The sequence below is a fragment of the Strongylocentrotus purpuratus genome, unplaced genomic scaffold (assembly GCF_000002235.5).
Source record: "Strongylocentrotus purpuratus isolate Spur 01 unplaced genomic scaffold, Spur_5.0 spur5_scaffold_10, whole genome shotgun sequence".
Taxonomy (NCBI): Eukaryota; Metazoa; Echinodermata; class Echinoidea; order Camarodonta; family Strongylocentrotidae; genus Strongylocentrotus; species Strongylocentrotus purpuratus.
In genome coordinates, this window is record NW_022145595.1 from 2354727 (window position 1) to 2376885 (window position 22159).

General features: G+C 39.0%; 1 long non-coding RNA gene across 1 annotated transcript; it reads left to right on the forward strand.

The window, feature by feature from the left end:
- Positions 1-14072: 14072 nt before the first annotated feature.
- On the forward strand, positions 14073-18090 carry LOC115921553. The gene is made up of 4 exons (XR_004062990.1): positions 14073-14655; positions 15273-15545; positions 16222-16315; positions 17192-18090. It is a non-coding gene; the product is annotated as an uncharacterized LOC115921553 (long non-coding RNA).
- The last annotated feature ends 4069 nt before the right edge of the window (positions 18091-22159 follow it).

Genomic DNA, 22159 nt, shown 5'->3' on the forward strand with positions numbered 1-22159 from the left:
AAGTTTGTTCCAGAGACGTGGGGCTAAGGACTGAAAGGATTTGAAACCAGCCTGTTTACGGGATTTGGGAATGACAAAGGTAGGAGCTGATGAAGACCTAAGGGAATAGGATGTTCTCTGTTGCTGAAAGAGTGAGGAAATGTATACAGGAAGGGTGGTCGACATAGATTTGAAAGTTTGAACAAGTATCCGGTATGGTACTCTATCAGCAACTGGGAGCCAGTGTAGTTCCTGCAACAATGGGGTGGCGTGAGACCATTTTGGTTTTTGATAGATTAGACGGGCACATTTGTTTTGCAGACGTTGAAGTCTGCCCAGGTCCTTCTTACTTATACCCCCAAGTAAGCATCCACCATAGTCAAGCCTAGAGAGCACAAGTGCTCTAACAACATTATAACATGTTTCTCGATCTAAGTACTTTCTGATGCGATTTAAGTTATATATTTTCCAGTTCAGGGTGCTACATAAGTTGGTGACATGGTCAGACATTTTCATTTCCCCATCAAACACGACCCCCAGGTCGCTAATTGTTGAGGAAATGGGAATGTTCTGATCACCAGTTGAAAAGGACAGATTTTTGAGAGGGCAAACGACTGATCGTAACTGGACCCGATCCGCATCCAATAATTATTGTTGTTGGGGCACTTGAAGAAGAAGCAGATGTAATAATGGCCTACCATGTGATAAAGGAGGCTGAGAATGGTCACTGACCTATCAAAGTTGTGTGCGATGATAAAGATTTTCTGTTCGTTCTGGCACACCATCTACATTTTCAAACTAATGGCATACCACACACAACAAAGGTGGTAATGGAATCAACATCTCACACTCGAGCAGTCATAGATATCAATGAGGTTATCAAGAAACACAAGAAAATCATGCCCTATCTACTTTGAGCCCATACATTAGGTATAAGTGACACCGTTTCCTGTTTAATACAGAGCTGGATTACCAGCGTGCCTATTATCAAGTGACGTTGTGTGTGGCTGCTGGCAAGCCAGTACCCCCAGCCAGGCGCGTACGCAGGATTTTTTCAAGGGGGGGGGGGGGGGGGTTTGGGTTTTAACATTTATAAATCGGGCCGAAAATTTCGCAACGACTCAGCCAGCCGCTGAATAAGCGGGGGGGGGGGGGGGGGGGGGGGGGGGGTGGGTAAGAGGTCACTTTTTTTTTTTGGTCCCCCCAAAAATCGCAACGACTCAGCCGATCGCTGAATAAGCGGGAGGGGGGGGGGGGCGGTAAGAGGACAATTTTTTTTTTGGGGGGGGGGGGGGGATCAAAATTTGAAAATTTGACATTTTGCTCCGTTGGGGGGGGGGGGTAAGGTCATCTTTTTGAGGTCAGCCATGGGAACATTTTTTTTTTTTTTTTAAATTTAAAAAAAAAAAAAAAAAATCCAAAAGGGGGGGGGGGGGTTTTAGGGAAATTTAGGGGGGGTTTACAAAAAAAAAATACCAAAGGGGGGGGGGGTTAACCCAAAAACCCCCCCCCCCCCCCCCCCCCCCCCCCCCCCCCCCCCCCCCTGTGTACGCGCCTGCCCCCAGCCCTTTACCAGCCTAGAATAAGACCCATTGAAGAATGGATGAAGGAAGAAGTCTTCTACGCTTCAACCTGTATATTTTGTAAATGATCAGCCAGTCGCACCGGAATAGTCCTCAACATTAAGTGTGGGTGTAGGAGCGACTGCAGAACAGCCCAGTGCATCTGCAAGAAATCTTCACTGGCATGCTCGGAATTCTGCCGCTGTATGAAGGGCGATGTTTATTGCCAAAATCCAATGAATAAGGCATCAGAAGAGAGTGACAGTGACAGTGACATTAGCGGTTGTGAAGACCAGTGCGATTTGACATTGTTCGACGCTGTTATTAAATGTTATTAAAGAGGTGTTAAGACTTAAAACTTAAAAGACTTCAATAATGGTAAATGATTGTCTATAATGGACAAGGATATGGTTTACAATGAATATCTGTATCACATATTCATGTTTTCATTATTTTATTCATATATAACCTTCCCATTGCACAAAGTATACTTTGTTGTTTTCTAGCTAGCCTGTTGAGTTTGCTGTAACGGTATCCACTGCGAAAATGCAGGTGTTGGAGCAGCACAACTTATATATTGGACCACGCGGATAGATACAATTTGCTGTTATTATCACTCGCGTATTCCAGTATACTGTAGTTGAAGCACTGGATTTCTGTCTTTAGCTAAATCAAAATTGTTGACCCTTGAATAGTAAACCATCCGATGCTCACAATGGTAAAGCTACCCATATTAAGACTAACATTGGGAATCAATAGCATTGCATCTAAACTTATGTGAGTAACATCTAGATAAAGCACACACTCAGTATAAATTTGGCATACATCATTGCACATGTTGGGTTTTTCGGCCATTTTCATTATAATTGGACAGGAAAAAAATCAACCTAAGAAAGGAAAGTTTATTTGTTTGCAGCTATATGAGCTTACGGTGAACAATTTGTACACTATGATTATAAGAATTAAAAAACTGTGTAATAATAAGTGGTGTAGTGAGATTCACATTTGGTTGGCATCTGGCAATCTTTGGTTTTGGAATCAGCTCCCTCAATTTGCCCCAAAACATCAAGCAACATGACAAATGTCCATAGAATAAACGTTTTCATGATTTGGCGGCCATTTTGAATTTTCGCCGTTTACGAGAAATGCATAAGGTTTCGCGTCTGGCACTCATCGGATTTGGATTCAGCACCCTCTAATTGACAAGAAAACATAAAATAACCTGTTAAATGGCCAAACATTTGCAAAGAAAAGCCTTTTCATGATTTGGCAGCCATTTTGGCGGCCATTTTGAATTTTCGCCGTTTACGAGAAATGCTCAAGGTTTCGCGTCTGGCACTCATAGGATTTGGATTCAGCAACCTCAATTGACAAGAAAACATAAAATAACCCGTTAAATGGCCAAACATTTGCAAAGAATAAGCCTTTTTATGATTTGGCGGCCATTTTGGCGGCCATTTTGAATTTTCGCCGTTTACGAGAAATGCATAAGGTTTCGCGTCTGGCACTCATCGGATTTGGATTCAGCACCCTCGAATTGACAAGAAAACATAAAATAACCTGTTAAATGGCCAAAGAATAAGCCATTTCATGATTTGGCGGCCATTTTGGCGGCCATTTTGAATTTCCGCCGTTTACGAGAAATGCTCAAGGTTTCGCGTCTGGCACTCATGGGATTTGGATTCAGCAACCTCAAATTGACAAGAAAACATAAAATAACCCGTTAAATGGCCAAACATTTGCAAAGAATAAGCCTTTTTATGATTTGGCGGCCATTTTGGCGGCCATTTTGAATTTTCGCCGTTTACGAGAAATGCATAAGGTTTCGCGTCTGGCACTCATCGGATTTGGATTCAGCACCCTCGAATTGACAAGAAAACATAAAATAACCTGTTAAATGGCCAAACATTTGGAAAGAATAAGCCTTTTCATGATTTGGCGGCCATTTTGAATTTTCGCCGTTTACGAGAAATGCATAAGGTTTCGCATCTGGCACTCATCGGATTTGGATTCAGCACCCTCATATTGACAAGAAAACATAAAATAACCTGTTAAATGGCCAAAGAATAAGCCATTTCATGATTTGGCGGCCATTTTGGCGGCCATTTTGAATTTTCGCCGTTTACGAGAAATGCTCGTTTCGCGTCTGGCACTCATCGGATTTGGAATCAGCACCCTCGAATCGACAAGAAACCATCAAAAAACATTGTATATATAAAAAAAGCAAGGTTCGGGTCCTTTCCTATGGGGCCTAGCCTGGACTATTATATATCCGATAGAAATCCTGTTCACTATACGTAACACATCTTTGTAATATTCGCACGGTTCAACAGGTGACTTACAAGGAAATTGAATTCGTGTTTCTATGATTTTTCGAAAGTAGTTGCCACCGGGTTACTAACTTTTGCTTCTCAAGGTTTCGCGTCTGGCACTCATCGGATTTGGATTCAGCACCCTCGAATTGACATAGAAAACATGAAATAACCTGTTAAATGGCCAAACATTTGGAAAGAATAAGCCTTTTCATGATTTTGGCGGCCATTTTGAATTTTCGCCGTTTACGAGAAATGCATAAGGTTTCGCATCTGGCACTCATCGGATTTGGATTCAGCACCCTCATATTGACAAGAAAACATAAAATAACCTGTTAAATGGCCAAAGAATAAGCCATTTCATGATTTGGCGGCCATTTTGGCGGCCATTTTGAATTTTCGCCGTTTACGAGAAATGCTCTTTTCGCGTCTGGCACTCATCGGATTTGGAATCAGCACCCTCGAATCGACAAGAAACCATCAAAAAACATTGTATATATAAAAAAGCAAGGTTCGGGTCCTTTCCTATGGGGCCTAGCCTGGACTATTATATATCCGATAGAAATCCTGTTCACTATACGTAACACATCTTTGTAATATTCGCACGGTTCAACAGGTGACTTACAAGGAAATTGAATTCGTGTTTCTATGATTTTTCGAAAGTAGTTGCCACCGGGTTACTAACTTTTGCTTATCACAGTATATTAAGAAATCGATTTGATAAAATGGAATTAGAAAGCAAAGTACATTTGAACCATCGGTAGATTCGAATTTTAAACAAAATTATTGAAATATTTTTTTTTTTTGTAATTTGTTTATTTGTTCTTTGTCTTATCAACCTCTGCATATAACGCTTCTACACTGGCTACACCATTCTTAGGCAAGGTAGATGTCTGTCCTGCCTCTGGAGTGGCCTTTAAGGCATTCCTCATGAGTCCTTTATCTGGCATGTCATAAAGCGGAATCTCCTCTGCATCATCTCTTGATCCTGTCATCCTGACATGGTCCCCTTGCTGAAGGATACCCCTGTTTTGCAAATGTTTAGTGATGATGACACTGTTGCCATAGAGATGATCCGAATTGGAAGATCTATCACTAACTTTAGATGTTGATTTTGGCTCTCGACTGATGGCTGCCCTTTTGTCCGGCATGGTATAGAGCGCGTTGTCCAGCGGACCTTCGATTCGTAAGATGGAGCTATCATCAATATTGTCTGCATAATCGTACAGAATATCATCAACTATTTCACCATTTCCTGGATGATCTGCCCTTCGTTGATCCAAGTTGGATTCCCTTAACTCCTTAATGGGGGTAAGATACTTTGGATCACTCAGTTGCTTACGTCGCAAAACGATAATGATAACAATCAATATGAGAATGAAAGCAGAACCAAGAATGACGACAATCATGGTTATATTGCCATCTCTCTTGTTTTTGTCGGAGTTGGCATTCGGTGATGTAGGTCTACCGACGGGCAATTTTTTTGAAGGTGTATATGATAATGTTGATGGTCTTTTTGGCGTCGTTTGTTTCAAAGAAGTCGTTGGTAGCTTAGGCGTCCTTTTGTCGAAGTTTGCATTCTTGTTTGTTGGTGTGTGATGTTTCGGTGTAGAAATTGATGTAGGCCTCCCGACGGGCAATCTCTTTGAAACTGTATATGATAATGTCGAAGGTCTATCTTGCGTCGTTTTTTTAAAAGAAGTCATTGGTAGCGCAGTCGTAGGAGAGAAGGGTGTCGTGGGCTGACTTGGAGGCATGCACGTGATCATAGATTCGGTCTCAAATTGCAGACGGAACTCTGTATGAAGGCTGTTTAATATACTCACATAAATCGGAAAAGAAAAGCTGTTTTCTTGAAATGAAGCCCTTCGATATATGTTCCCGTTCAAAGTGATATTTCGAGAAAGCGCCTTCTTTGTCCAATAATTATCCAGAGTACAAATCACTCTCACTTTATCTGGATTAGAATGGCTTGCTGTAATGCAATTATAACATCTAATAACACGTAAGTCATACGACTGAAGGGTATTATTATAATAGTCTAAGCATTTGAAGGTAGCCGAATCACTAAACCTGATGTTAGAAATGTATATATTGTTAGAATCAACAAAGGCTTCGTCGATAGCACTATTACCTTGTGTAAAACGAGGATCACTAATAACGAAACCGTCCCAGTTGGCAAGTAATGTTCCATTTCTATACCACCACTTGTAGTTATCAACACCACCATCAAGTCGAGAGCAGCGTAGGGCGATATCATCTCCGATGTTAGCTAGTTTTAGTATTACATCACCTTTCACGCTGCATGCAAGATCCACACACAAAAGTACGACAAACGCAGAAACAAAAACACCCCAAAACACCTGCGATAGCATGAACACCATCTTAAAGCCAAGTTTACGAATATTGATGAAAAATCGAAATCTCAGAAGGCAATATTAGATGCGCTTTCATCGCTACGGAACAATATAAGATAAGTTTTCCTCTCGCGGCGTCAAAGTAGTAACACCTGTATTGCTTCAAGTTACTTGACAAGGAAATGACACTTTTATTCTACACAATAGTATTTCAATTGGATCCATCGACACTGCACACACAAACTATCTCTTAGAAACCCAACGAAACCAAAACGTTATGCATCGAAAGTGTATTGTTAGCATTGTAATATGTATTTTGGAAGGTAGTTGTATTATGATCAACATTGAAACTTCCTCTCAGAAAGTAGGCGTGGCATAGATATTTTCAGTATCACACAGAACATAAAGTGTTTTTCTGTTGAGTATTTCCTTATTATGTAAATGAAAATAAGGCCTCGAACGTTGAAGGGAACTCACCTTGAAAAACCTCTTACCCAAACACATGTAATACGAGTAAAGCACAAGGAGTGGCAATGTGCCAGATATTATTTCTATACACGATTCCACCATTATTACTATTATTATTCATTATCATTTGTTTTGTTTGATAATCAATCACATCCGCTACACACGAGATTTCATTTCGAGTGAGATGTAACTTGTTCTTTTTTATTATAGAAAGAACAAAAACAAATATTATCACATTTTCTCTCATCATTGTATTTAAATACTGTATTTAAATACATGAATGAGAGAAAATATGACAAGATGTTTTCAACTTGAAGTACATAGGCCTACTATAAATGCATGTGTATATTCACTGATATGAAGATCGATCGAGTAGCTGTTTAGTGAAGATTTGAAAGGTATATAGCTATATATATATATATATATATATATATATATATATATATATATAACGCCTATTATTTGATGATATAAATTGAGCGAATTGAACAGAAATGAAAATCTATCATCTCTTTAAAATCTGCCCTCATCATTTTAATAAAAGGGAGGAAGAGAGAGAGAGAAACAGGAGAGAGAGAGAGAGATAGAAAGAGAGAGAGAGATAGAGAGAAGGAGAGAGGGAGAGAGTGAGAAAGAGAGAGGGGGTCGAAAGGGGAGGGCGATGATGACAGAGGTGATGAAAGGTTTGTTTGAAATCTGACTGAATACCAACACAATCTCCCCGTATTCACGGTTGCATTCCGAGCATGAGCAGATAAAGGTCATTGCAGAACGAATTGTGAAATACACGGAGACGAAATACTGGATAGTGCTCATGAAAGTTATGTAAACATTCATGCACAAGCAGTGCACTCTATGAGGTGGAAGTATTTTTTTGAAAAGGGGAAACAAATGCTATTTGTGTAGCACCTCTATCGCTGTGGTATTGATTATTTCAAAATGTACTAAGTGGGACCTCTTTATGTTTTGAAGATCTGTGGATATTCGGGGTCAATGCAGCCATCAGTTGCTTACCGTGAACTGGTCTATTGTGAACTAGGAACCGGCCAGGAAAGGCCTGCAATCCGAATGCCTTAACTTTTAATGCCCTTTTAAGTGCCCCAAGACACACACACCTTGACCGATAGCGATCAAGGCTTTGGGTAGCATTGTTGTCGAAAATAAGGGTACGGTATGATGTTTATTCGTTATCAATGTGTAAAACCTGTTTAACGGAGACCGGTCAATTGCATGTAGCCTACGCGATGAATGGTATTGCGTTCATTCGGCCTGTACAGTAATTTACTACCTATTTATTTGAACGTGGAAGAAAATTGTAGGATTGATCAGTAAAAAAGAAACCCTCCATCATAACAGGTAGGTACATTATATATAACCGTACATAAACAATACCAAATAGGGTTAATAACGAGATTTCATACTGTATGTGCATGTGGCAACCATTTACGCCGAATGCGCAGCTTGTACTGCATGGACGCTGTGTATCTCTTAGACATAATAATAAGTATCCGCGCTTCTACCTTTAATACACAAACGTTATAATATGATTTTCCATTCACAATTAAATGGACAATAAATGAGTTCTTTTAGATGTCTTTGGTTGCGTAGAATTTTCGTTAGTTTATCTATTCCACGGTTTACCATCATAGCCATGATAGAGACAGAAGGTAGCTTGTTATTTGAGGTCCTAACGTATTGATTCTTAGATGTTATTGATATTATGTTTATGTTCATATCACGGTCGGTGAGAAAGAAGAGATTACTTATTTTCTAGATTAATTAGGCATCTTTTTTTTTCTCAAACAAATCTACAGACAGCAGTCCCACTAGCCATGTGCATCACCTATTGGATCGAGCGAACATTTGAATGAAATATAACATTATTCTAACAATATTTTTGTAGGCAAACGATAGACTTACTGCACTTACCCTCAATTCAATTCTTGCAAGTCTCTACAATTTTGTTGTACTTGAATATATTTAAGGTCACCAGCAAGCAATCAATGACTACCGTGTAAGTAAAAAAAAAGTTTATGTTAAAGTATGTGATATGTTGGAATTAAAGTGTGAGAATGAATTGAATGTATCAAATGATATGCATTGCATATGCTTTTTGCAGACGCAGGTCACACACACACACACATACACACACGCACGCGCGCGCACATAAATGTTCGTTGATATTTGATATTCGATATTTGATATGTGTGGCGTGATTAATTTTTTAGGGATGTCATTTGGATCTGCATTGAACGAATTAGTACCAAATCCCATTTGTTGTATTCAAACATCACATGAGCAACTTTGGCGCAAGTCGATTTTTGCACCCTCGCAAAAAATTCTCCTGTTCATTCAAGCCTGGACACATACCACACACAAAAATGATACTAAATGATTCGGGATAAAAAATCTCTTTCATAAGATGTATAATAATGTACTGTTCATAGATGATTTACAGAATAATTAGCAATTTTCTAGGTGAAAACATTTTTGTTGACTCACACGGTATGACTTTAAAAGTAAGCAGAGGCAATCCACTTCCTTCTACCTTGCAGAAACGTATGGAAATAACATTTCATCTCATTTCACCTTTTTTACAGAAATGTAAGTGCACGGCATTCTAAGACATCGGTTCATGATAACACATTGCAAAAAGAAATGTAATTAGCGTTCAAATAAAAGTGTTACATTTTTTCTCTTTCTTACTTTAGTAAATAGTTGAGTTCGATTTTTCTATAGAATCAACAATTTATATCACCGTAAAGAACAGTCTTACTTGTTGTACACTCAAAACGATGGTATTATCTAGAGCCATTAAAACATTCTGAATGATTCATCAGCAGATAACTTTAAGGTGTTAGTACACGCAAGGAGTCAAGCACAATTTTACACCACCATCTCCTTTAGGGTGTAAGTGAGAACCTTTACGATTCAAAATTATGCTTAAAACTCTAACGATGGTGTTACAAGATTTCAACACCTTTTCCGAACTCATTCTCCCCCCCCCCCCCCATCATGTTGGATTAAAGATTTTCATTCTACAAAATATGACGTCAATATTCAGACGATTAGTGCCTTGTTCACTAAACAACATTAAGTCATTCTTCTGCCCAATGTAACCATATATAGTGTCAGACAAAACACACAACATTATATAGCAACCATTTACTAAAAATCAACTCAGGGGCAAATTAAATACCTTATTGGTATATCCGATAGAAATCCTGTTCACTAAACGTAATACGTCTTTGAAATATTCGCACGTTTCAACAGGTGACTTGTGTACAGGGAAATTGAAAACGCGTTTCTTTGATTTTTCGGAAGTAGTTGCGATCGGGTTACTATCTTTGCTTTTCAAAGGTGTTAAGATATTGATTTGATGAAACGAAAGTTTTGGGCAAAATACATTTGACAATTGGTAGATTCGAATTTCAAACAAAATAATTAAAATGAAAAATATTTTGTTATTCTTTTATTTTTTCTTTGACTTATCAACCTCGGCATACAACTCATCTACATTGAATACCTCATCCTTAGGCAAGTTCGATGTCTGTCCTGCCTCTGGAGTGGCTTTCAAGGTATTCCTCATGAGTCCTTTATCTGGCATGTCATAGAGCGGAATCTCCTCTGCATCATCTCCTGATCCTGTCATCTTGACATTATCATACGGGTCCCCTTGCTCAAGGACATCCCTGTTTTGCCATTGTTGAGTGATGATGACGCTGTTGCCATATAGATGATCCGAATCGGAAGATTTATCAGTAACTTTTGATGTTGATTGTGGCTCACGACTGATGGCCGCCCTTTTGTCCGGCATTGTATAGAGCGCGTTGTCCAGCGGACCTTTTATTCGGGAGATGGAGCTATCATCAATCTTGTCTGCAGAAAAATACAGAATATCATCAATCATTTCACCATTTTCTTGATGATCTGTCCTTCGTTGATTCAAGCTGGTTCCCCTTAATTCCGTAGGCAAGGTTGATGTATGTCCTGCTTCGGGAGTGGCCTTTAAGGTATTCCTCATGAGTCCTTTATCTGGCATGTCATAGAGCGAAATCTCCTTTGCATCAACTCCTGATCCTTGCAGCTTGACATTCTCATAGGTCCCCTTGGTAAAGGGCATCCCTGCTCTGCTCGTGTTGAGTGATGATGACGCTGTTGCCATAGAGATGATCCGAATTGGAAGATCTATCAGTAACCTTTGATGTTGATTGTGGCTCACGACTGATGGCCGCCCTTTTGTCCGGCATTGTATAGAGCGCGTTGTCCAGCGGACCTTTTATTCGGGAGATGGTGCTATCAACAATTTTGTCTGTAGAATCGTAGGGAATATCATCAATTATTTCACCATTTTCGGTAAGATCTGCCCTTCTTGGATCTAAGCTGGTTCCCCTCAATTTATTAATGGAAGAAGCAAACTCTGGACCCTTCCGAGATCCATTTTCAACTGATTCGTAACAAACTTCAGGATGCTCCTTTTCAATCGACGGATTGCCAATGTGTTTATTTTCTTGTCGATGACTCTTTTGCTTACGTCGCAGAACAATAATAATAACAATCAATATCAGAATGATAGCAGAACCAAGAATGACGACAATCATGGTTATATTTCCATTCCTCGTGTTTTTGTCGGAATTGGGATGCTGGTTTGTTGGTGTGTAAGGTTTTGTTGTAGAAATTGATGTAGGTCTACCGACGGGCAATTTTTTTGAAGCAGCTGTATATGATAATGTCGATGGTCTATTTTGCGTGGTTTGTTTCAAATAGGTCGTTGGTAGCGGCGCAGTCGTACGAGAGGATCGTGGAGTGGGCTGAGTTGATAACATGCATGTGATCCCCGCCGATTCGGTCTCAGTTCGCAGACGGAATTTTGAATGAATGTTGTTTAATTTTCTCACGGAAATCGGAAAAGAAAAGGATCTTCCTTGAAATAAAGCCGTCCGATATTTGTTTCCGTTCAAAGTGATATTTCGAGAAAGCGTCTGTTTTGTCCAATAATTATCCAGAGTACAATTCACTCGCACTTTATTGGGATTTGAAGAGCTTGCTGTAGTGCAATTAAAACATCTAATTACACGTAAGTCATACGACTGAAGGGTATTATTATAATAGTCAAAACATTGGAAGGTAGCCGAATCACTAAACCTGATGTTAGAAATGTATATATTGTTAGAATCAACATGGCCATCGTCGATATCACTATTACCTTGTGTAAAACGAGGATCATTAATAATGAAACCGTCCCAGTTGGCGAGTAATGTTCCATTTCTATACCACCACTTGTAGTTGTCAACAGTACCATTAGGTCGAGAACAGCCTAGGGCAATATCATCTCCGATGTTAGCTAGTTTTAGTATAATATCACCTTCCGCTCTGCATGCAAGATCCTCACAAAAAAATACGACAAACGCAGTAACAAAAAAAACCCAACACACTTGAGATCGCATGAACACCATCTTAAAGTCAAGTTTACGAATATTTATGAAAAATCGAAATCTCAGAGGGCAATATTAGATGCGCCTTCATCGTTATTGAACAATGTAAGAGAAGTTTACCTCTCGCGGCGTCAAACTAGGTAACTGCTCGTATTGCTTTGATCGGTTAAAGACGGTGAAGTATGATAATAACTGTTTGATCATTGTCTGCATTCAATGACTTAGTTCGTGAACTCGATGGTGTTTGACGAGAATGACGTTTTGAAGCAGGTTCTGATGAAAAGTGCGTGCGTAGGATTGGTCCGATTTGAAGAACGGAACTTCTTTTGTTCTTCTGACAATGTTGTCATAAAACCTCACCACAACACATCATCGAAATGTCATTTTTCCTATTATGTTTTGTCGCTGTAGTGGCGTAGTATTACTTTAATTTCGTACGTTAGGTTCCCGATATATTGTCAAATGAATAAGTTTGGTCACATCGCTTGATCCGTACCTCCAGATGTCAATGTTCATTTGATGTGAGAATCTATACCTAACGGTGACCTCGATGAGAATCTGAGTCATGATCACTTGTTACTCGTCTTGGTGATGGGTCTCGTATCCGTTATTCTAAAATAATGTTTTTAATAATCGTAACATTCACGATTCATCATGCCTTAAGTTCCGCGGCAGAGCCAGTTACAAAAAAATCTCAACGCTGTAAACAAAAGAAATCAAAAATGCTATAAGCTATAACCTCATAGTACATGTATCTCGTTTGTTAATTAAATGGCAACCGGTAAATGTATTTTGCCCTCTTCAGTCTAGATATGTAATAAGACTTCAAGTTGCTTGACAAGGAAATGACATTTGTTTTCAATACAATAGTACCATCGACCGTCGAAACAAAATCTCTTTATAGAAACCTAACGAAACAAAAATTGAATTCATCGAAAGTATCTTTTTAGCATTGTAATATGTATTTAGGTGATTAGATGAGTAGTTACATTTTGATCAACCTTGAAACTTTCTCTCACAAACTAGGCGTGGCGTAGATAGTACTTCAGTATTGTACAGAACCTGAAGTGTTTTTCTGTAATTATTTCCTTATTAGGTAAATGAAAATAAGGCCATTAACAACGTTGACGGGAACTCACCTTGAAAAACCTCTTACCCAAACACAAGTAATAGGAGTAAAGCATTAGGAGTGGCAATGTGCCAGATATTATTTCTATACAAGACTCCACCATTATTACTAGTACTTTTCATTATCATTTGTTCTGTTGTTAGTTAATCACATTCGCTACACACGAGATTTCATTTTGAGTGAGTTGTAACTTGTTCTTTCTATTATAGAAAGAACAAAACAAAATATTATCATATTTTCTCTCATCATTGTATTTAAATACTGTATTTAAATACATTAATGAGAGAAAATATGACAACACTTCTTAAACTTGAAGAAGTTTGTAGGCCTACTACTTATATCAAGATATATGTGTATATTCATTGATATGAAGATCGATCGAGTAGCTGTTTAGTGAGGCTTTGAAAGGTATATAATATATACCTTCATATATATAATAAACGCTAAATATTTGATGATATTAATTAAGCGAATTGAAAAGAAATGAAAATATATCATCTCCTTAAAATCTGCCCTCACCATTTGAATTAAAGGGAGAGAGAGAGAGAGAGGGAGAGAGAGAGAAGAGGAAGGGCGATGATGATAGGGGTGATTCGAAATCTGACTGAATACTAACGCAATCTCCCCGTATTAGCTGCTCGCCGAAGATGGAGCCCCACACTGTCCGCTAGAGGATTTCTTTCGTAATTGTTAAAACATATTTGTTTTGTGCAAGATGTACGAGTTCAATAAATCACGCAATATTTGAGTTACATCACGGTTGCAATCTAAGCATTAGCATATAAAGGTCATTGTAGAACGAATTGTGAAATACACGGAGACGAAATACTGGATGCGTGCTAATGAAAGTTATGTAATCATTATTCATTTGCACAAGCAGTGCACTCCATGATACACAACTGGAAGTGGAAGTATACTTTGAAAAGGGAAATAAAAGGCTACTTATGTAGCACCTCCGTCGCTGTAGGAGTTATTATTTCAAAATGTACAAAATGGGACCTCTTTATGTTGTGAAGATCTGTGGATATCCGGGGTCATTGCAGCCATGTGCTAACCGTGAACTGGTCTATTGTGAACTAGGAACAGGCCAAGAAGGGCGGAAATCCGAATGCCCTACTATTTGAATGCCCTGCCCTATTGCCCCTATTATCCTGTTTGAACTATTCAACACACACAGACCGATAGCGGTCAAGGCTTTGGGTAGCATTGTTGTCGAAAATAAGGGTACGGTATGATGTTTATTCTTTTTCAACGTGTAAAACCTGTTTAACGGAGACCGGTCAATTGCATGTAGCCTACGCGATGAATGGTATTGCGTTCATTCGGCCTGTACAGTAATTTACTACCTATTTATTTGAACGTGGAAGAAATTATAGGATTGATCAGTGAAAAGGAAACCCTCCATCATAACAGGTAGGTACATAATATATTACCATACATAAACAATACCAAATAGGGTTAATAACGAGATTTCATACTGTATGTGCATGTGGCAACCATTTGGCCGAATGCGCAGCATGTACTGCATGGACGCTGTGTATCTCTTAGACATAATAATAAGTATCCGCGCTTCTACCTTTAATACACAAACGTTATAATATGATTTTCACATTCACAATTAAATGAACAATAAACGAGTTCTTTTTAGATGTCTGTAAATATATATGGTTGCGCAGAATTTTCGTTAGTTTATATATTCCACGGTTTAGCCAGTTGAACATGTTCTGACATTACATGATAGGCTGATGAATTAAAGGATATTGAGAGACTGTTGGTTGCGGAGAATCATGGGAAGTCTACATTCCGCGGTTTCAGATCGAGAAGCCTGTTGAAAAAGTTCTGTCACTAAAACATAAACAATGTCAAGAATTCTTACTTTAATAAGCCTCGTAATGAAATACTTCATTACGGGAAAATTGTGTATAAAAAACAAAAGTTCTATTCCAATGATGTTTTTGAATATTAAGCCAAGTCTATGATTATTTTTTTCTCCCCCCCCCCCCCTCCCGTGGTTATTTCACGAAATCCAGTTACAAAAATGTCTCCTCAAATAGTGCTGATGACCGGCTGCTCATCGGGTATCGGTCTAGCTACAGCTAAACGTCTCGCTCTCGACGCCGAACAGCGATACATCGTCATCGCTACAATCATAGCGATATCGGAGAAAACTGATCTGTAAGCTGCCGTAGGGGACGCTCTACAGAAAACAATTTTCATCCAGGAGTTGGACGTCACAAAGGACGATGACATCACAGCTGTAGTGGATGGAACACTCAAAACGCATGGGAAAATTGACATCCTTAGTGAGTGCACTTTTTCTTTGGCTAATATCAGTCTGTCATACTGGCCGTCAGGAGCGTATAAATGGTTTAGTAGGAGAGAATAATAAATAAAACAAGAGGGGGGGGGGGGGCAATTCCGAAAATGATGTCATCTTGAGCTAATTCTATTTGCTGTATACAATACCAAAATAATAGAACAGACATCCTTATCCAATACTGATAGATTTATTTACCGTTAGTGCTAACAGTGATAACTCGTCTGTCAACAGATGTGAGTAAATCTTAGTTTATGACCAAAGGTCAAAGGGGATCGGTAATGTAATATCCAACATACGTCAGTTCACGTATAATTCGTGTTCTGTTATAACCGTTTTTGTTAAAGGAATAGTTGAGTTCTGTTGCAGAGGGCGCTACACAAAATGTTTGTTTGTGAGATAATGAAAAACTGAGTGTCAAATCTGGAAGAACATAATATTTAAATGACAAAATCATCTTTGTTTGATCAAAATCGGTTCAGAGACGCTGAAATTTAACCATTTATAATACTTGTGTATCGGGCCACCACAAATATTAGATATTTTGTAAAATTCGAAAAACCCGTTGAAAAAACGAAATAACGCCTTTAGAACTCCTCTGTATACCCATACCCAATTTTTCCAGAACCATCCTGATTATGTTTTTTTTCCTACTTCCTTAGGTTACCCGTATTTGGATATGTACTGCTCCACTAAATTTGCGCTCGAGGGTTTCTTTCAGAGTCTGGCGGTTTCGTTACGCTCATTCAATGTCAGGTAAGGATCCTTGAATATGATGTTTACTTTTGTTAAAGATGGCAGAAGAAACATATCCTTCTTAAAGGGGTTGTAGCATTGCAAATACTGGTTAACGCCATCTACGACTTCTTTTGGACAATTGTTAGTAGACGAATGGACTCGCTTAACAGTCAGCGCGCTTTATCGTTCGCGAAACAGACCTAAGTTCTCCTCACGTTTTGGTTTCGCGTATATTGCACGCACGTGAAAACTGCGGTCGCGTTGTCCGTAGTCGTATTTTACCCTAGTCCAGCTTCAGTCCGTTCGTTCTTTTTATCCCCCACACACAGCGCGGTCTCTCCACTGATCGCGCAATCCCCAAATTTCCGTCCACCAAGATTTAGAGGAATGGCTAGGTCTACTTTCAACGTTGAGGATGTGTTATTTTATCAGCTGATTGGGTGCGCTAAACGAAAACGGTACAGAGGCTGCACTAATTTTACCCTCAAAGCTGTAGCCGTGAACATTTTGGTAAGGTCCACAAAGTTAACATAATACGTGGATTGATAAATAAGACCATTGGGTTCTAATCACTATGTAATGGTCTTTCCAAGGTATGCTGTAATTATGCAAACACCTTCTAGTTCTACCTAAAGTTTCTCCCCTCATTGAGCATTTTCACTTCCTTGTCAATGATGTAAGTTAAATAATATAGCATTCGAACAATACCAGATTAAAGCCTCACTCACGGCTTGTCGTGTTTATTCATTTATTTTCACTAACGAAATACATTTATTACATACCGATGTCCTTCTAATATCCACCATTCTGAATTAAATGGGGATACAATCATCATGATTTTGACACTTCGATAATTGTTTTGATTTACATGTTTGGTTTGACCCGCCTCCTTAGAGTTTGCTTGGTTGAGCCTGGTGGGACTAATACCGGATTCAGTCTTGTCATTAATAATTCCATCGACGCCAGAGTTCAAGACGAGTCCATCGACGACATTGATCGACGTCAGCTTCAATGTTTAAGAGAGACGATTACGAAGAATGAGATTGCGTTGCCAGACGATGTCGCCGATGCGATAACGACGAGGTGTTTGGACGTTGACGAACCCGTCCTCGGACATCTTCTACCGGAGGAGTTACACGATGTCGTTAGGGCAGCGGCGGGCGACGTCACTGGAGAAACCGGCCTCGCCATTGTGCAGAATTCAATAGGAAAATAACAATTAGTTGAAATAATGATAATTTAAATTCAAAGTCAGGTAATGGTTGCTGTATTTGGAGAAAAGCAAGATAATGGAATCCAAATGAAACTTACTGGCATTAGTTTTGATATGTTTATCATGCAGCGAGAAAAAACGTGGCCGACATTTCCTTGAGACAATATGTAATTTGTTGGAAGGATACACGACTCTGAACGATATGGGGCCACACAATGTTCTCATGGTTCTAGCAGGTGATCTCGTCCTGGATTTGCATGCTGTTTGACAAAGAGGCCAGTTAACTTTCCTTGATCATTTTTTGCTCATTCCCCATTTATCATTTATCAAATCAGTTTTGTAAATATCATCAGTATTCTTTAAAATGGTTATTAAAATACATATTCTTTAAATTAAAATGATATTTCATCATTATTTTTCTTATTCTTTTTGTTTCAATGTGATTACATGTTTTATAAAACAAAATCCTATGTCAAATTTCTATGTTGTGTTTTATGGACGAATAAAATGAACTACATCGTTTCCGCTAGTTTATAAAGAGGAATAGTCCAGAATCTGGCTAATCTAATCTTTTTTCACCAACGGCCTCTATTTGCTGCAAGCGGATTTTTTTTTGCGTGATCCCTAAACTTTAACGCCCGGAAGGGGATGGGAGAGAGATCGCGAAATAAAAATCCCCCCTTACATATTCTGGACCAAGTGAGGGAGAGAAAGAGTGGGGAAAGAGAGAGAGAGAGAGAGAGAACGAAAAGACCTTTCTTCACGAACAAAGTATACCTGACTGACGGATGATTGCCAAAAAAGAGATATAGAAAGTGAGAGAGAGAGAGAGAGAGAGAGAGAGAGAAAGAGAGGAGCAGAGAAGAAAACAAGGGAGAAAAGAGAGTTGTATATAGGGAGAAATGAGAAATTGGGAGCAAAGAAAATAAGAGAAAACAGAGACAAAGAAAAGGAGAGAGAGAAAGAGAGAGAGAGAGAGTAAACAAGGGAAGATGAAAATAATTTTAAAAAGGCTTCGTGGGCGAGGGTGGGCTTAGTGTATGTAGGTGGCCGGATGGGTGTATGCGTGTGTGTGTGTGTGTGTGTGTGCGTGCGTGTGTGTGTGTGCGTGCGTGTGCGTGTGTGGGTGTGTGTGTGTGAAGCTCCTCAGAGATGTATTATTGAGGAAGGTTTATGAATACTTTATAGAGAAGTTACAAAATGTATTTGTCTTGAAGACTCATGATGGACGGGAATTTTCAGATTTTTCAAATAAGGTATGTAGGGAGATATTTAGTAGGCCTAGGAAAGTTACTCTTGTTAACAGACTAAGGGAAATTCAGTATAAACCGCTTCATGGAGGAATATGTACTAGAGAACATTTATTCAGATTCGGCTTTGTTGTAGATAACTTTTGCTAATTTTGTAAGCACTTGTTCTGGGAGTGTGTATATGTTCAAAGATTATGGCAAAATGTAATAGCTAAGTTTGAGCTAAGGGAATTAAGGTCTATATCATTTAGGGTTGTCCGGTGACTCCCCACGAATAAAAATACTTAATACAATTATTTTTGCATTGAAATATTGGATATATAGATGCAGGGGAAAGTCAGTAATATTGTATTTGGGGGAGTTTAAAAAAGAACTGTTAGAATTTAGGGGAGAAGAAAGAATATTGCAGGGAGGGCAGGTAAATTGGCCTTACATTTACAGAAGTGGGAACAAGTAAAGTTTTCATGAACTTTTTACACTGGACTATTGTGGCTATTGTAGCCTCGTTTAAATGATTTTGTTTTAAATGTTTTAAATAGATTGTTTCTGTTTTTCTGTCGCTACAATTTGGGGATTCTGAGGGGGCTAGGAACGGTGTGTGGTGGAAGTGTGGTCGGGTGGTGTGTGTGTGTCGCATGATGGGGAGGTGGTGGGGGGGGGGGGTAGTAGTGTGTTTGGTTGGATGGGGTTATTTGTTTTATGTTACAACTGATTTCATTTTTGTTTTTATCAATTGTACAATTTATGTAATGTAAATGTTTTGAATTCATGTCAAGGAAAAACAACTGTACTTTATTTCTAAAAATTAATTTGTATTGTTAGGAATCAATAAAAAAAAAGTTAGCCTACGTTAACCCTGTCATTTCTATATATAAAATTGTTCATTGTCATTTTTATGTTGTTTTCAAACAGAGCCCTGTTGTAAACCATCCTATTTTAATTTTTTTAACAATGTTTCGTAATGATTATGAAGAACATGATACTGTGTACAAAGATGCGAAATAAATAATTTTTAAAAACAATAAACATGACCTGTCCCATCAGTGGCAAAGCCAGTGTGGGGGCCCCCTTAGCAAAAAAAAAAGGTTAAGAAATAATGGTAACGTTAATTTTACCTTTAAAAAAAGAAAAGAAGACGGGGCCCCACCCCTGAGCCTGTTGTTCAAGGGGTTGGGGGTTGGGTAAGGGTCCCCCTCCCCTACACGCACACACTTTTCCCCCTGGATCCGCTCCATTTCGACTTATATTGCTTAGTTCATGTCACTAAATCAAATCGCGTGACTATTTCAGACAAAAAATAATTTAGAGGTGAAGTAATCTCACTTTCTTTATCGGTCTTTCGCTGCGGCCATTCCTCGTGTGTAAAGCGGTCGTCCACGTATTCGCCACCCCTGAGAGCGAACATCATACGGTCCGGCTCGGCGCGACCACGAGCGTTGAAGTACTTGTAGTTTGGCATGATGATTTAAGAGGTTCCATGACACCTACCCCCTGGACATCCACCCCAGGATAACCACCCCCCCCCCCAGTCAACTACCCACTAGGACAACTACCCCCTAGGGCTTAGTTGTCTGGGGGTAGTTGTCTGGGGGTTATTGTCCGGGGTAGTTGTCCTAGGGGTAGTTGTTCGAGGGTAGTTTTCTGAGGGTAGTTGTCCTATAGGGCGTAATTGTCTGGGGGTAGTTGTCCGGGGGTAGTTTACCTGGGGGTAGTCATCCTAGAGGGTGGTTGTCCTAGAGGGTAGTTTTCCTAGGGGGTAGTTGACTGGGGGTGGTTATCCGGGGTGAATGTCCGGGGGGTAGGTGTCCGGATACGGATTTAAGTAAGCGATGCAGCTGGTCCGAGAACATAAAATCTGAGAATTAGATTCGCTAAGTTGTGGAAGGAGCTCATTGATGAAGGCGAGCTTTTCTTCTGGTACTCTTGCTCGGTGATATACCAATAGAAAACACCAACAATCAGTTCGCCTCGCAATATTCGTTTCATTTTCAACCAAAGGTCCTTGCCAAAACGACTTGACCTTTGAATCCATCGTGGATGGAAACTGCGATAAAGAACATTTGTTCATGCAGAGCAGATCAGTTGAAGTGTTCAAGAATAATCCTACAACATTTCGTCGCCCGGCTGGCAGAAGGGCGTTAGCGCGCGAACGACTGGAAAAATACTTTTTTTAATTATTCGCATTTAAAGATTTGTTTTATATTTAAACTGATTTTAGTTCCGACATTTTTTTACAAACTTTAAAGACTAATAGAAATGTTATAATAGAACACGGCCACAATTCTTTTTCGGAAATAAGTATGTTGTATAAAAGTTTTAAGCGATTTAGTGCTAACGCCCTTCTGCGTAGCGCTTCATTTTTTACCTGAAATTCGAGCTAACGCCCTTCTGCCAGCCAGGCGATTTCTGTTTGATTCCGCAAATAATTCATTGTGTTTATCTTTCGTATGTTCTGTCCTGCTTATGTTCCTTTGTCTATGACGCAGATGCTTTTATGTGATCTTTTTTACCCACAAGGTTAGTGCGCCTAGTGTATTTTTAGTGGATTCGGCGCCTTACACATCTCGTATGTTATTATCATCATTCTCATTATTATTGTTATTATTATCATCATCAATATTATTATTATTATCATCATAATTATTACTTTTAGTAGTAGTTGTATAGGTGAGGGTCTAGAGGAGGGACCACTAAATAAGCCCCTCCCGCCAGTCCACATACGAACGCACACGCACACCCAGGTACGCTCACCCACACTCTCCTGTGCACAAGCACGTACAACACACACAACCATGCTTGAAATTCTTTCTTCGTCTTTCTCAATTAGAGACGGGAATAAGCTTTAAAAAACAATCATGAGATGAACAAATCTACATTTATTCTATTCAATGGTTGTAAACATACAGAAAGATCGTCCTTATTGTTTTGTTGTCGTCTGTTATACATATATAATAATTTATATAAAAGCTTTTCTGCTCAACGGTGAATTGTCCTCTACATCATCATTTCTTGCCCACATATAACAAGAAAACACGTAAAGTAGTTGATATCGAAAGGATAAAAAAAAATTGGATGAAAAGAAAATAAGGCATGTCGATCACCGCATTCTTTTTTTAATGAAACAGCTGTGCGTGTACTTCTGCTTTGCATATAGCTTGTAATATTCATGCGTTAAAAAAATATATCAAAACATATTGAACAAATATATGAGATAAAAAAATTGTTTTTTAATCGAAAAAAGGAATATGAATTATATATAGTTGCTTCCTTCCCCGCCCCTCCCTGTACACATTTGAAGGAAATGTTGTATTGTATTATTATTGTACTATGGCCCAAAAAATAGAAAAACAATTTGTAAAAAGACCCCCCCCCCCTGGCTGAAAAAGAAATGGTGCTCAC